General features: G+C 32.1%; 1 pseudogene; it reads right to left on the bottom strand.

Annotated features, from left to right (window-relative positions):
• Positions 1–11,082: 11,082 nt before the first annotated feature.
• Positions 11,083–12,619, bottom strand: LOC150021352 (importin subunit alpha-1 pseudogene; annotated as a pseudogene).
• Between the last annotated feature and the right edge of the window lie 4,311 nt (positions 12,620–16,930).

The following is a 16,930-nucleotide window of genomic DNA, read 5'->3' as shown; positions in this document are numbered from 1 at the left end:
CTTAAGATTGGGAACCAGACAGGGTTTTACCTCCCTTATTCAACATAGTACTGGAAGTCCTAGATGTAACAATCAGACAAAAAGAAGAAATAACAGGCATCCAAATGGGAAAAATGATGATAAATTATTTTTAAGTGAACAAAACAGAACACAAATAGAATCATCATTAGCACACTTGAGAATTTTAAATAGTCCTCTTTTCTCAGTGAAATTTTGGTACTACTATTCAATCCCAAATTTATTTTTCACTTTTTTGTGGATGCAAAATAAAAAGCATGATAAAATTATAATAAATAATTTTATATTAAATTATTTACTTATTATTTCCATTATTATGAAAGTTATCTACTTCAAACTTTATAATGCATCCAAGTTCAGAAAACAATGATTTTGAACAGTGCTTCCCAACAGAACTTCCTAAAATACATGTCTTACCCCTGCATTTTCCAATATGGTAGCTGGTAGCCAGTGGAAAGATGGCTAACACAACTAACAGACTTAATTTGTATTTCTTAAAATTCTATTAACATGAAAGTAAATTGTGACAGACAGCTATTACGTTTGAATGATGCATATACAGAGTAATCGATTTTACATTGGTCAGAGAGGTTTTGAAGTTAGTATAGTTTATTTTTTCTAGTGTGACTTTTGTTGTTTTGATTGTTTTACTTTAAAGAAGGGTTTATTTTTCTTTAAAAATATAAACAAATCATAGATGCACTCTTTAAACTATTAGTTATTATGCAAAATTAGCCTAACATAGAAAATAATATCCCTTATTTCTGAATTGGTGTCAAAGTTATAATTAAAACTGTAAAATTTATTCTATATTCTAGAGTTGCACAACTAATCAATATAGTTGACACAAAAAAGTCAAATAAATATTAATTTGTGCTTTCAGTTACCAAGAGGAAAAGATAAGAAATGAACTTATTAATATATGTATGGAGGTCATTTTATATTGCCAGCTCTCAACAGATATATCACACACTTCAAAAAGATTAGTGATAAATAGAGTGACTGCTTGCTGAAAAGTTTTAAATTATAAGAAAAGCATAACCCCTATCTTTATTAGGGGGCAGAGAGACAGAAATGGAGAGGCAAAATTCTTTTAAAAGATATAAAACTAAAAGATATTCTAAAATAAATAAATACTACAAGAGTGAAATACCAGGACTATACAATAAAACTACCTCATAATAGGAACATATGCAGTGTTTGCAGTAGGTATGCTTTTCATTGCAATGTTAACTAATTTAAAGTAATTTCTTAAAAAGTTAGCAGCATGTTCCTAGATATAATAGTTTTTGGAAAAATGATTGTTCTTTTTATTTCCCTTTCAATGTATACTTAAGTTTTTAGTAGCCAACACTGAAAAATACATAAAACTCAATGGTACATTCTATGGTTGAATCTAGATTTAGTAAAGGTTACTAGTATAGTCAAATGAGTCAAATCATCACTTTTTTTCTTATAGTATTTGAATAAATGGACCCTGAAGAATAGTTCCTGAGTGAATTTCATCAAAGATTTGTTTCCTAGTGATTTTTATTGAGAAATCTCTCCAGTGTTTGCTCTTCTGACATTTTTCCCTGCCTGAAATTTTGAAGAGAAAACTAATATATTGTTAGTTCAGAATATCATAACTTTCTAACCTTCTCCTGTGGTTACAACATATTATTCACTTAAGGTCAGCATTATGAACATAATTGAGAATATAAGACCTGAGAATGGTGATCCGAACTAAATATAAAAATAGATCAAAAACAAGAATAGGCATATTCATCTCCTAGGAAAGTCAGTTTTTATTAAAGGTTATCTACAGAGATACTAGTATATTTTTCTTCCATTAAATATCAGTATTTTAAAATAGTTTTTCTTGTATAAACATTATTTGTGGTGTCCTTCAATTTAGAACAAAGAATTGTTAGGTATTTTTACCTTGGAATAAAACTAATTTTATTAATTAATGTTTTTGTCAGTAGTTTCAAACAAATGAATATATTTGAATGAGTTACTCTTGCTATAAAGTTACAATTATTCTCTTACAAGTTACCAGGTATTTTATAAGAATTAAAGTATAAGCATAATTTAAGCACACATTTTGCTTGTTAGTATTGATAACTTTTCAATCAGAATCCAGAATAAGCCAATTCAGCAACTATTAATCCAGTAAAAGTTTACATTTATGTATCCACAACAGTTTTTCTCTAATTCAAATTATAGCTTTCCCAGTGACAGGATAAAGTGAGGCTAAATACAGTAATTATGTTTCCAACTCTGCTCATTTGAATTGACATTTAATATGACTAATGATAAAAGTACAACATGTTAATAAAGAAACATTAAAATTAAAATAAGCAACATGCAAATTATTTTATTCTAAGATAAAAACTAAATGTATTACATTTTTAATACCAATTTATGAACTCAAAATAATGCTTTTCTTTGACTAAGAAATTAACTCAAGATGGAGGCCTAGACAGACACACTGCATCTCCCTCCACAACTAAGAAGGAATGCAACTACCTCAAAACTAGAGATAATCAGCAGTTCCAGAAAATCCAGCTGCATGGAAGTCCAAGATATAAAGAAGGAATACTCATTCACACAGGTAGGAGGGGCTGAGGTATTAGTACCTTTGAAATAGATGAGCATATTCCATTAGTTCCATTTCTAAATATGTCACTAAACTGAATTCAGTGAAGAGGTACAATGTATATTTGTTTTGTATTCAATAAAATATAATGCTATATCTACATAATTCTAGTTGTGCTAAAATTACAGGGTCACTTATCTCAATGAAAACACTTTTCACAAATTCATATTGTATTCTTAAGGCTTTAAGAACTGATCTATTATCTCAGACTTATTTTTTGTTTAGTGCTATTATGGAAACAATATTAGATACAACAGAAGGTGAATCGAAACTTCTTGGGAAAAAAATTAACCATTCTTTTGAAATGAAACTGCTCAAAACTTTTTTTAATAGAACTAATCATTGAGACTGTGCGTCTTAAATTTTTCTCTAACACTTGAAACTTGAGATGCTAAATAAAACTGATAATTCAATGTAAATGAACAATAAATTTTGCTCCTTAAACAATGCAAATGAAGGTTTGTAGAGTTTGGCAAGAACAAATCAATAAAGACAGCTTAACTGGATTAGCTTTTTAAAAAGAACTTTGGTCCTAGGTAGTGTTTGACTTTTACAATGATCAAGTTAATTAGATTAAAATACTGTTGCTTTTACTTTTCTTTATGATTAGCAAAGCACAGTCTTAGTGGATACACTTTTATGATAATATTCATGAGCATTATATTAATCATAGAAAAATTGAAAGAGAAAATTTACTTAACAGACATTTACATTCTTTTAAAACTAAAAGGAACTGCAATATGAAGCATGCCTGTCTTCTACACTGAAGCAAACAAAGAATTTATAAACACTATGTGATAAATTAAATTACCTATGCATAGAAGAAGGGCTCAGAGTGAACTTGTACCACTTGTAAACTTTTCAATATATATATATTGAAAAGATATTTGTGTTTACCTGGTTCTTAGAAAGCAGTAGTACTAAAATGTACTGAATAATGTTAATCTTTAAGCATATCAAAGCATTAATAGATGTTACTCTTTAATCATATTAATCTTTATATATATGTATATATATATATATATATATATATATATATATAGAGAGAGAGAGAGAGAGAGAGAGAGAGAGAGAGAGAGAGAGAGAGGGAGAGAGTGGGGAGAGAGAGAGATGTAAAAATAAGGGCAGTAGAATAAGAGGGGTGGGAAAAGGCTATTATGTTAGAAGTAACTATTTGAAAAGAAAGTCTTTTCATGCCCCTTTAGCAGCTACTGAATAGAACTGGAAAAAATGCAGGAACCCTTCTTAGATTTCTCAATCAATTTTTGAGCTGTATATGCCAAATTTAAATATATTCTGCAAAACTTGCATTACATTCTGTGATGGTCTGCTAACAATAATAGTTTTGGTTTCTCTTTGTAATAGAATGTTCTCTCTTATTATTCAATGTGAGAGTCAGAGTATGGGATGGCTCATATCATCCATAGATAGGAAACTACTTGAAATTTATATATTTAATGAGATAATTCAAAAATTAAGGTAGTAAACAGAAGGATAAAACCCCAATGTAACAGGGACTGGGCAAATGTTCATCATATTCATTTTCTGTTCTGTCTGGACACAACTAGATTGCATTTCCCACCTTCATTTGTAATAAAATGTTCCAAAAAGCTAAATTCTAGTTAATGTAGTATGAGTGGAAGTGGTCAGTCACACTTCCAGGTCAGACTACTAACCTCTAACATACAGTATCTCATGCTCTTTACATTTCCAATGGCTTTATACAGATGAGCAGAGTGGCAATGGTCCATGTGTTAAGTATTGTAGAGCATAAATATGAAATGACTGAATCCCTATCTCATGACTTGGGTGAGAACAACACAACAAAGAATTCTCTTTGGGGCTATATAGAATGACATATTAACTTCTATAATGTTTAAGAAATTATGTATGTTCAGGTTTGTTTACTATGGCAGCAATGGCCACCTGACTAATAGAAAGTTGTTTATGGCAGTGGGGTGCTTCATCTGATTTTATTTAATCATCTTTGAAAATAGGCTGTTGAACTATTGGATTTGACCATCAGGAAGTCAGTAATAGATGAATTGCAAGGAACCAGTTTTTGTAAAGAAGTAAGAATAAATCATAAGAGAGTACAGAAATTGAAGATTGGTTTTGGGTGCAGGGAGGCTTTTTTTCAAAATGTTCTGTAGTGGAGAAATATAACTAAGAACTTAACTAGACAGGAAGACAAGAATAATGAAAATTTTGATTTACCTTTATGTTTAAAATGAGGATGGTCAAAAATATTTATAGGTGATGGAGATGGACAAATATAGATGGAAAAAGTAATGGCATATGAGAAAGGATAAAATTAATGAAGCAATGAGTTGGATAGTGCATATGTTACATCTTGGTGATAATGTGAAAAGAGTCAGATGTAGAAAAAAAGAAAGGAAGTAAAGATGAGAAGAAATAGATACACATATACAAATATATACATATATATACACACAAACATTTAATGCAGGAAGTAAATATATGGCTGAGAATTAGGTTCTTGGAGATATATAAAGTTTGAAGAATAGAAAATGAGTATAAAAAGAGCAGACTTGGAAAATGTCAGCCTATTTGATGACCTAAACAAAATTGCAAAACATAACTTTTTAATGGAAATTTCTAGTAATAAGCTTCATGATTTGTTTTTTTTAATTATAAACTAGCATTTATTAGTCTTATGCTAAATACCATACATTGATACAATGTATCATTAAAGAAGCAAAATGACTATCAAAAAATGGCAGATTATATTAGTATAGATTTTATGTCAAACACATTTGATTATACTCTAATTCTTTGAAAATGTATAATGCATGTACAAATTATAATGCTCAATAACTAAACTAATTACAATTTACCATTCCATGTGAACAAGAATTCACAGTGTATTAAAATGGATTACTCATCTGATTCAATGGTCTACAAAATGCCAATTATTTTCAGAACAACCTTGAGGAATTCAGAATTGCCTCAAGGATTTTATAATTATATTCTGGGAAATGTACTTGTAAATTTCAAGTTTAAAATTGTTCATGTTTTTAAGATTCAGAGTGATTCACCTAGAGAGTGAAAAAGAGTGGATAGTTTTCAAGAATTAGATCCTATACCTTAATGCTTGTAATATGGCCTAAAGGCAAATAATTTTCCCTAATGTTCATAAACTTACAACATAACTTTTCCTGCCTATCATGCTCTTTCCCATATCATCATTTTGTAAATGGAATTTTTTAAATAACCTATATGTCAGCACTAATCATTGTATATGCCTGTAATAAATTATTCTAACATTATCTAATAAATCTGTTCTAGAACATTTTACTTTCCTAACCTCTCAAAGTAATCTAGAAATTAGTTCACTATAGTGTAAAGTGTGCATATGAAACAGCCCATAAAATTGGTAAAATAGATTACTTTTATCAGATATTTTTAGTCAAAGATTAAGAAAGTGTGATTCCTTTCCAGTTAGTTTTCTGCCCAGTAGTCCAATCACTCTCCAAATATAGGACTAAAGGTCTGCAATTAGTTCCCACTATTCTTTCTCTATAAATGCCTTAGTTTTATCTTGATTTCACCATTTTTTCCTCTAAATCTGTTTTTAACAAAATGATCCAATAGAAGTCACTTTCTCTCCACATGTTGCTCCCTATGATGGTCAACTAGATTTGTGTCTGCTGTGTTCTGCCTCATTCCAGGTTGTTCATTCGAATTCCAGACATGGCTCTTTCTTCTCTGAACCTTAGACTGTTTGCTTCATCCCCTCATGTGTGTCCTACTGCTATAGGTTTTTCTCTTCTCTATTAACTAGTGCTTCTGATGACTCATCATAACTGTGCCACCTTCTTTTGCTTTAGTTAAAGAGAAATTCTGTCTGGTTTCTAATTTATATTTGCATTTATTTTGATATGCACATATATTGTGATTGAGTCTTTATTTAATATTTTAAGTTATTTTCCTAAAGAGTTTATGCTAATGTTACCCAATCTCATACACTAATGTAAAAGGTAACACTCTTTAAAACAGCTAGATTAATGGATATGGAATCAGGGAAGATACACAATGCTTCATAATGAGAGAGAATTTCATGCTTGATTTAATGATCTACTGTCACCATACTGAAATGCTTAATAATTTCATCTTTAAGCTTATGCTTTGATATGAATCCAATGGGACAATGGAACATGCATATGAGAGAAAAAGTTACCTGCAATATACATGTTCACTGTTCTTTGTCACCATATTTCCATACAATATTTGAGGTCCCCATAGCACAAAATTCTGCTCGACCTGTGATACATGGGAAATCAGTGAGACTCAAAGTGAGTGCAAGATAAGCTTGCTTTGTCTACTGATGAATAAGCAAAGGCACTGCCAACCCAAAGGAACACTCTTTTCATTAGAACCAGAATTTGCTTGAATAAAGAAAAGCAATGGCATGTTAAGGAGTACAAATACCAAAAGAATCATATATATTTTACGAGTGTTATATCTCTATACTAGACAAGCACTTATGATGAAAATGCTTACACAGAAGGAAAGGGATAGATAGGGCAACTCCATAGTTTCTTGGCTTTTTAGTCCTTCCTTGATTATCAGAAACTAAAGTTAGAAATTTATTAGTAAAATTTTCATATGTCAAAAAGTGAAATAAAAACAATTCAGTGAGTTCTGTGCAGCATTTCCACTATTCTGATTAGGACACAATGCATAAGCATACACAGGGTAAAAATACAAATTGTGTAATTTCAATAATATAATCCCTTCAATGCTCTAATATTTGCATTTAATACTGGCATTGCACTCTATAAAGATTGATGGTAAATTATACTAATAACTTAAACTTTTTTACTTAGAAATTAAATAAAAGTGCCAATATAGATCAAAAGAGAAACTGTGGAAGAAATTTAAGTGTTACGTGGCATGTGTCCTGCTTTTGAAACAAATCACCCTGTTGCACTGGATATCTCAATTATGTAGCGGGCTTTAATCTTTAATAACATATTTGAATGTACTACTCAGTCTGTATTTCATTAATTTTTGTGGATTTTTAGTAATCACGATGTACTGATTAGAAGAGTAAGTCTACTTCATTTCTTCCCTAGGGATTTCCACAGTTGACAAAAATACAGTTGTTGGTTTCTACCCTTCCTTTTATTTTTATCTCCTCCCCCATCTTCAGTAAAGTGCTATATAAAACTTAGCAGTGTTTCTCCTTGATCAATAAGATGTCTCCCTTTTCCCACAGCATTTTCTATAGCAATCTCTGTCCCCCAGGGTCTTATACACATTGATGTCTCTATTCTGCTATTTCCTTCATTTAGTGACCTATCCTTAGAGAGTACAAGATAAATAGATTGTTTATCAAGGTGTGGTATCACTGTTGTTACACACACAACATGTTGACTCTCTGTATCCTTCCTACACTCAGTGGAATAAAGTAAAAAGTATCCTAATAAATGTTTTTCTGCTGTTTCTCCCCAACTGTTTATTGTTGTCTTTTCATCTGGCTATATGAATACCTTAGGTTCTAGAATAGTGGTCCCCAACCTGTGGGTCACGACCCCTTTGGGGGTTGAACAACCCTTTTACAGGGGTTGCTAAGACCATCAGAAAACATATATAATTACATATTGTTTTTGTGATTAATCATTATGCTTTAATTATGTTCAATTTGTAACAATGAAAATACATCCTGCATATCAGATATTTACATTACGATTCATAACAGTACCAAAATTACAATTATGAAGTAGCAACAAAAATAATTTTATGGTTGGGGGTCACCACAACATGAGGAACTGTATTAAAGGGTCACAGCACTAGGAAGATTGAGAGCCACTCTTCTATAATAAACTTCTTATCTGTTGGACTCTTACCTCACCTTTCTGATCTTGGGAAGGCCCACACAGTTCAAGTCTTTTTCTTGGAATACAACTTTCAAAATAAAATAAATTTGCCCCACTTTTCCCCATTTTAGTTTTAGCAGTTGACATGACAATTGCTAGATCTTTAGAAAGTTTTTTAAAGATATATTATCTACTATCTGTTGGTTATCAGTATTCATATTTATATTAGAATGACATTTGAAACATCTGTTTAAAACTTAGTTTAATATATTAAACATTATGCCTACATAAAATAAATTCAGAAGAAAATAGTATTAAATAAAAATTAAAATCTCTTAAAGCATCCTATAACATATTACCAAAAGATAAAATTAATATATTGTATACTTCTCAATTATGTTAAATTCAATTTTTATTTTAACAAATTGATATTAAATTTATATGAATATAAATTTACATTAAAATTTATATTTAATTTATATAAAAATTTAGTGAATTCTGGAATGTTCAATAGACTATGCCATTATCTCTGAAGACAGTAAAAGAAACTTTAAAAATCTTTTTAAATTCAAAAAGTAGAAAAATTTACTATTCAGTAAATCAAAATAGTATAATTGATATTTCCTCAAAATGTGTGAATTCTTTTGGCACATAATTTTAACATTCAAATTTTCTATAACATCATAAAAGTTAGCATAGTGTGACAGGACAAGTGCATAGTGTGACAGGTGTGTAATCCAAGCTCCACCGCTTTTAGAGCAGTATGAACTAAGCAAAGTACTTGATTCTCTGCCTCATCTTCCTCATCAGAATATGAGAACACTAGAAATAACCTCCCAGGTACATTATAATAATTTTCTAAGTTAACCTTTGTGAAGTACTTAGAGGAATAACAGGTAATATAATAATTTTAGGTGTATTTTGGTACATAAAATTTAAAATGAATACACTCTCTGGTATTAATACTATTTATTATGCCTACATTTACAATAATAAATAGCTGGATAAAAATGGCTCCAAAAACTGCAAGCCAACAAGAAAATGCTATTCAGAGAGTTTCTAATAATGACAAAATTTTATATTGGTAAACTTATTGAATTGAAAAGTATGCTGCAGAATTTTACTGTCTAAATGTACAATTTAGGTTGCAATATAGATTAATTAACTATGCTTTGATAGACCAAAAAAATTTTAATTCAAGTTTAAGTGAATTACCTTAAAATGTGTAATAAAGAGAATCGGAATGACAAAAATGCCTATAGGAAAGTTAGTTGCTCTATCAGAGTCATAAGGCTGACACATTTGCACATAATAACATTAAAATATAAACCAGTTCAATCTTGACTTAACAGCTAAATTGTTTACCTAATTATGCTAACCTCTAAATAATTTGAGATATCATAATCAAGCATTGGTCCAGTCTATATAATATTGATATATTCACTCAATTGCACAGCAGAATATACCACTCTAAGATATTCATTTCAAAACCTGGAGTGCCTCACTTACCCACTGTAAAATTAAACAATATCTTGTCACCTTCATATTAAAAACTGAAATTAACTGGGATTGAGATCCTGAGGAAGAGAGCAAGGATACATGAAATCAAGATGAAGCTGGTTCTTGTGTGCTATTTCTGAAATAAAGATAAACCAGAGCCCTTTATAGTCAACACTGGCTAAAGTTCTCTCTAGCAATAACTGAAGAGAAGCTAAGCAGTTCTGGAAACTGAGATCAAAGAAATATTCTGAAGCTGATTACAAAACCATAGGTCATCTGATTAATTTTATTTGGTCTTCATTTATATATACAAGTTAACTATTTAAACCCATTGTTTAAATGAATGGATTGATTCAGAATGAATAACAGTGTATATCTGAGAAGTATTCTTAAGATAAATTGAATATTTATAGTTGTAAAATCTTAGTAGAGAAATGAGATGGTGACTTGCATGGAATTTCTTACACTGCTCAAGGCCTAGCTTGTAAACTTTCATTGTGTATTTTGAACCCCAGGCACTCTGAATAATTTTTCAAATCTGCTTACAATGTCATGTCTTTATTCTTTTTTTATAAAGACTTTATTTATTTTTTAAAAATATTTTATTTATTTATCTTTAGAAAGAGGGGAAGGGAGGGAGAACAAGTGGGACAGAAACATGAATGTGTGGTTGCCTCTCACATGCCCCCAACTGCAGACGTGGCCTGTAACCCAGGCATGTGCCCTGACTGGGAATCAAACTGATGACCCCTTGGTTCACAGGCTGATACTCAATCCACTGAGCCACACAAGCCAGGGCAGATTTTATTTTTTTAAATGGTGGAATTTAATCTTTATTTACAGGACACTGCAACATATGAAATTCCACATAGAAATAAGAAACCCATTGAGCAGAGAAGCTTCATACAGTATGTTCAGTGTAGAACTTTTCAAGTATAGTTTTGGTGTAAAAAGTGCCACAATAATAAACCACATTTAAAAAGAGTTCTTAGTAAAATAAATAAATAAATAAAACAGTAGGAAAAACTTATACCAAATATAGTGCACAACAAACAACTTTTTATGCCTCAGCTGCACAATCTAAAAGTTAAAGGTCTCAGGAGTACCATCCTGAACTTGGAACGTATTGTCATCAGTGGTAGTTTTTGGCACAATATTTTCATCTTCGTCTTCCTCTACAGAGAAATACTTCTCAATCAAGTTTAATGAAGCTTTGTATACAGACTCATTTTCTTGGTTTTGTAGAGCTTAAATTTTGTCTAAACCTTCACATTCTTCAATTATTATATAAAGTTTCTCAGTTTCACCGAGTTTCTCAGCAGCCTGGAAGATATTTGAAATGGCATGCAGAATAAACAGAATAATTTTGGTATATTTCACAGTTAAGAGGTTCATCAGTGGTTCTATTACACCACAATAAATAAGATATACAATCTGTTCAACTGTTCCACCACTTGTATATAGTTGGTTACAGCTCATACAGCTCTTTTTTGTGTCTTAATGTCCACCTCAGAGAGAACAAGGAATGGGACTAATCCATGAATCACAACTTGCTGTGTTTGGTCTTGGTGGCCAGCTGTGATGTTTGACATTGTCCATGTAGCTTCCTTCTGAATATTAGTCTTAGAGTTCATTAGCAGGCTCAGAAAGATGGCATGTGCTCCCACATCTATTAAAACCTGAATCTGTTCATCTCTCCCAGTGACAATATTTCCTATGGCTCTTGGCGCAGGAGTCACAACTGGCAATTAAGTAGCTCCCAGGAGCTTTGAAAGTTGGGGCACAACTTCTGTTTTCACAACTATTTCAATCTGTTCATTTGGACCATCAGTAAGTTAGGAAATGGGCCAGTGGCTACATACTAATACTTCTGGATCATCATGATGCTGGAGACGAAGTAAAGTTTTGGAAGAATCTGCTCAACAGCATCTAATGAGGGTGCAAGATTTTTGTCGTGACAAAGTTTTGAAAGTTCCCAGGTAAGATTACATAACTAACCACATGCTAAAGATGACATATTGGGAACTGCAAGAAGAGCCAACAGTGGGTCAACTACACCATCCCAGGTGATGGTTCCAAGAGCCCAAAAGGCTTGTTCAGTGATGGGAGCATGCGGAGATACCAACAGAGAAATGAATGCTGGGATAGCACCTCCATCTACTAGAGCCTTGGTCTGTTCTGATGTCCTGCAAGCAATGTTAGTGAGGCAAATTCAAACTGAATGGAACTGCAATCAATTCTGCCCAAAAAAGACACAGATTTTGGAATCAAACCCAGATTATGTTGCCTATGGGTGGCTGTTTTTCTCTAGCAGTTTCCTTATAGCCTGAATAGCTTGGAGCTGGCTTTCCAAATTGTTGCCATTTCTGCCTTTGACATTCTCCTCAACAGACCAATTTATGATGCCCTAGTTGTTGCTGTTTTCCTGCAGTGGAGAAGTAACATCATTAGGATACAAGTTCACATTTCTTCTTTTTAGCATCTAGTCGTCCTTAGCTTTTCTCAGCTCCATGTTAACTTCTATTCCACGATGCCTCATTTCTGTATTATCTTCCCCCTTGTTCTTGAATCTGTTGAGGTAGACAATTGGTAAATTAGCATTCTCATTGGTGGACATGGTTATGAGATAAAGGAAGACAGGAACACAGCTAGCTCAGGTTTTTCACAGGAGACGGTGCAGGGCAGACAAGCTGTGGTTCAGTTACTCTGAAAACATCCAACATAGATAAGCACGAAGACCATGTTTAAAGATTTTACTTATTTTTAGAGAGAGGGGAAGGGAGAAAGTAAGAGGAGAGAAACATCAATGTGCAAGAGAAGCATCTACCAGTTGCCTCTTGCATGTCCCCAACCTGAGACCTGGTCTGCAACCCAGACATATGCCCTGACCGAGAATTGAACCAGCGACCTTTTGATCTGTGGGATGATGCCCAACCAACTGAGCCACACTGGTCAGGGCAGTAATGTCTTTATTCTTTTATTTAAGTTACTCCAGAATGTTTTCTGTTTAAAATGCAAATTAAACAATTCAAATGTTGTTTCTTGTCTGAAGTCATGACTGATCCAATTCCCAACATGAATTATTTTCCAGGTTCTATTGTCTTTTCAATTTACTTCTATGAAGTTCTTATCTTATGTATCAAGGACTTTCCTATCACAGAGGTAAAAATGAATTCTTCAGTCTTTAAAATTATTTTTGAAAATAAGGTCCTAAATATCTTCCAAATTTTTCTTCTATACTTTAGAATTTTTATAACCTAAGTTTTAATAGCTGGTGAAGCTGGGATCTCATTTTAATTTTTATTTAAATTGGAATAAATTTTACTAATTAAGTGTTTATTTCCCTGTTTTAAAGCTGTGTTCACTATATACCACATGCTCAACTACTCATGCATTTCTTTCTTGATTTTCCATAATGTACTGCTTAATTTGTCCCTTGATTCCAATATTATATTATTCTCATTCTCATTGTGATACTTAAAAAAAAAGGTTTTTATAGATGGGACGAATGTATGCATTCTTCCACTGATAGACACGTAGGTTATTTCCATGTATCACCTCAAAGATGCAGATATCTCTTTGTGATAGTGATTTTATTTCCTCCCGATATACTCAAATGTGGGATTAGTGGGTCATATTGTAGATCGATTTTTAATTTCTTGAAGAACCTCCATACTGTTATTCCTTATGGAAGCAGCACCCTTTTACACAGCCACCAACAGTGCACAGGTTTTCCTTATTCTCCACATCCTCCTTCACCAGCTTTTGTTATCTCTTGTCTTTTTTACAAAAGCCATCCTGTCAGGTGTAAAGTGATATCTCATTGTGGCTTTGATTTGCATTTCAATGATAATTAATGATGTTGAATATCATTTCATGTATCTGTTGGCCATATGGATTACTTCTTTTAAAAAATGTTTATTCAGGTCCTCTGCCTATTTTTTAATTGGATTGTTTTATTTATTTTGCCATTTAGTTGTAAGAATTCCTTATATATTTTGAATATTAACGCCTTATCTGATATATGGTTTGGAAATGTTTTCTCCCATTTCATAGGTTGTCTTTTCATTTTACTTAGGCAAGAACTGTACTGATTTTGTTTCCTCTGATAGAATGTTAGTAAAAAGCTCAAGTTCTGTGCTGGGGTTACAACCAGATAAACACTCCAGATATTTGGAGAAATTTTTCTGGGTCCAAAATATGGAACACATGGTGGCATCAGTGATACTGCAATGGTGCAAAGAGTCAGCAACCAAGAAAAGAAAGAATATTCAAAGGGAGTAAATTTCTCATCATATAATACGAAAAACGGAGTGCTTTTTTACCATCTACACATTTCTCTCACAAAACAAAAAGTCTAGTTCTTTCTTTTTGTAAGGCTAATTATAAAAATCTAAAACATACAAAAATATCTTAAATGCATTAAAATAATGATACATATAAGATCTGCACAACACAATCTCCCCGAATTATGGTTTTATTCAGTTGATTTTTCCTAGTTTCTCCTCCTTCATCATGGCCAATTGCGTGTAGAACTGTCACCATAACTCATGCCCTCAACCTCATTTTTGAATAGTCATCTCCTACACTAACCCCAAGTTTGGTCATATGACACACCAAAAAGTTCACTGAGGAGCCTCATCCCAAAAATCTCTTTGGTATTTGGACTTAATTTAAATGATAAAATTATGAGATTTAATTTTTGAAGGAGGGTGAGTATATCTTCCACATAAAACATTATAAATTAGTGCTGCTAGCAAGTTAAATGGCACACATGGTTTTCCAGATGGCCATAATAATTCTTCTTTTTTGCAAATATGTCCTTGGGCTTTTCCTCCAAGACAGATTGGCTATGTGACTTGCTTTGGCAATGGGAGCATATCAAAAAATATCATACAAGGAGAAACTTGAAAAGTGGTTGCTCTTCCAGCTTTTCCTCTTTGAAATGCACTCACCATGTGAAGTGGCTTTTTAAATGCCACAATGTGAAGTAACTTAAAGCAATCACAAGACATATGAGTGTCACCCAGGATTAACAAACCCCGAGCTTACCCAGCAGCTAACTAAATCTGAATGAGTAACCTAGGCAAGGGCAGCTGAGATATGATGCAGCTAAGCTCAGAGCAAATTCCCAAACCAAAGAAACATGAGTCGATAAATGATTACTGGTTAAGCCACTAAATTTTAGGATACTTTGTTATGCAGTATAAATCAAACCTTATATTTCATCTTAGCTAATCCATATTATGACCTGGACAATAACTGCAACTAGAGAATAGGTTTCTCTCTTTGGCGGAGTGCACGGGGGTGGGGGGTGGGGCGGAGGGGTGTTGTATATACCATGATTTCTATTTTTTCAGACTTATTCATGTTAAAATATTTTATTATAAATATTTTATAGATAACAGGAAATATAATTGTCTATATTTCTTTTTACTGATGTTAAATATCAATGATTTGTATTTTCCTTTCAATTGATGCTAACTGAAAAAATTATACTTAGAAAACGTATGACAGTTGAAAATAAAGTCAATGCATAAACAGGCCTTTCAAAAATAGAATGCAGTGCTATTTCTCCAATAGCTAATAATCAACTACTTCAGGTTTCCACACATGTACTAGATTTTCCAAGAAAACAAGTTGCCATGGCAACTCCAGAGTCATAGGATGCCTTTAAAGTATTACAAGTCACTAATAGTTCTTAGAATATGAATGCATGTATAAATATATCAACTCATGATTAAACACATCAATTCATGATAAATTGGGTTATACCACTTGTTACATTGCTGCTTTTTAAATTAAATACTATTTTCTGATCCAAATATTTTAATCATTTCAACTGCAGAAGCAAATACCTATAAAACCAGCTCATCTTTGCAATGGATCTCAGAGCCCTAATATTATACAAAAAATCCACTGATTCTATTGTCTCCATATCAGATACAGAAATAAGCTCTGGGAGGTCCAAGAAGTAATATCAACTAGGAAACCTTAATAAATATATGAGAACTATGGACTGCAATTCCTACATCTCAACCATTAAATAGTGGAAAAGAAGAAGCAGTAACAGTATGGAATGGGTAAAGAAGTAAACCCAGGACTATCATTCTAAGTATCCCATTACTTAGCAGAAAGGAGTTGAAAGATGGTGGCTTAGAATCCTCTTGTCTAGACATAGTGACTTCAAAATTGTTCTTAGGGGCTCTTTTTAGTTGGTCAAAGGGTCATCCCATGGTTTAAAAGTGCATACTTGAACTATTGAGAAAATCTCTTAATTGTTCTTCTTGTCTACAATACTCACGTTGTCATAAGGATTGTTTTCCTGAAACTTTTATCGCATCAAGCAATTCTCATGCTTCAAAATCACTCCCATTCTCCAGCTGTCGACATCATAATGAGAATACAGTCCTTACCATCATGAGGAGTCCAGCTCTTGTTATGAAACTCTGATTTTTAAGAAATTACTGAGTTTTTGTTGCTTTTACTTAGTAAAAAATAAAAATAAAAGCCTCCTTTGAACATTTAGCAAAATAGATTTAATAGCTACACAAAAATATTTTTTCCCAAAATCTTAATATTATCTGAAAATAATGTATTCTGGTGATTGCACTCCAGTATTATAGTTATGTTATCATAGTTAAAGATTAAAAATTGGTAGAAGTTTAGAGAAAAAGTACATCCAACTTATACATAAGAAATGTGGTTTTTAAGTCTAATGTCATTTAGAAAACATAATTTTTCTAAATTGGTTTTCCTAAGGTAGTTATCATTCTCTGTCAAGAAAAAAATTACAGGATATTTAAATTTCCACAAATAGTTTGAGATTTGCATATTTATATTTATAATCAGAGATTCAAACTCTATATTTTCAAATGCACTGAAAGCATAGAAATATATCTAAGTTAACAAATTACATCATTCATAC

This window comes from Furipterus horrens, unplaced genomic scaffold (assembly GCF_987537825.1).
Source record: "Furipterus horrens unplaced genomic scaffold, mFurHor1.1.pri manual_scaffold_1, whole genome shotgun sequence".
NCBI classification, from domain to species: domain Eukaryota; kingdom Metazoa; phylum Chordata; class Mammalia; order Chiroptera; family Furipteridae; genus Furipterus; species Furipterus horrens.
This window is presented reverse-complemented; position numbering and strand designations above follow the sequence as displayed.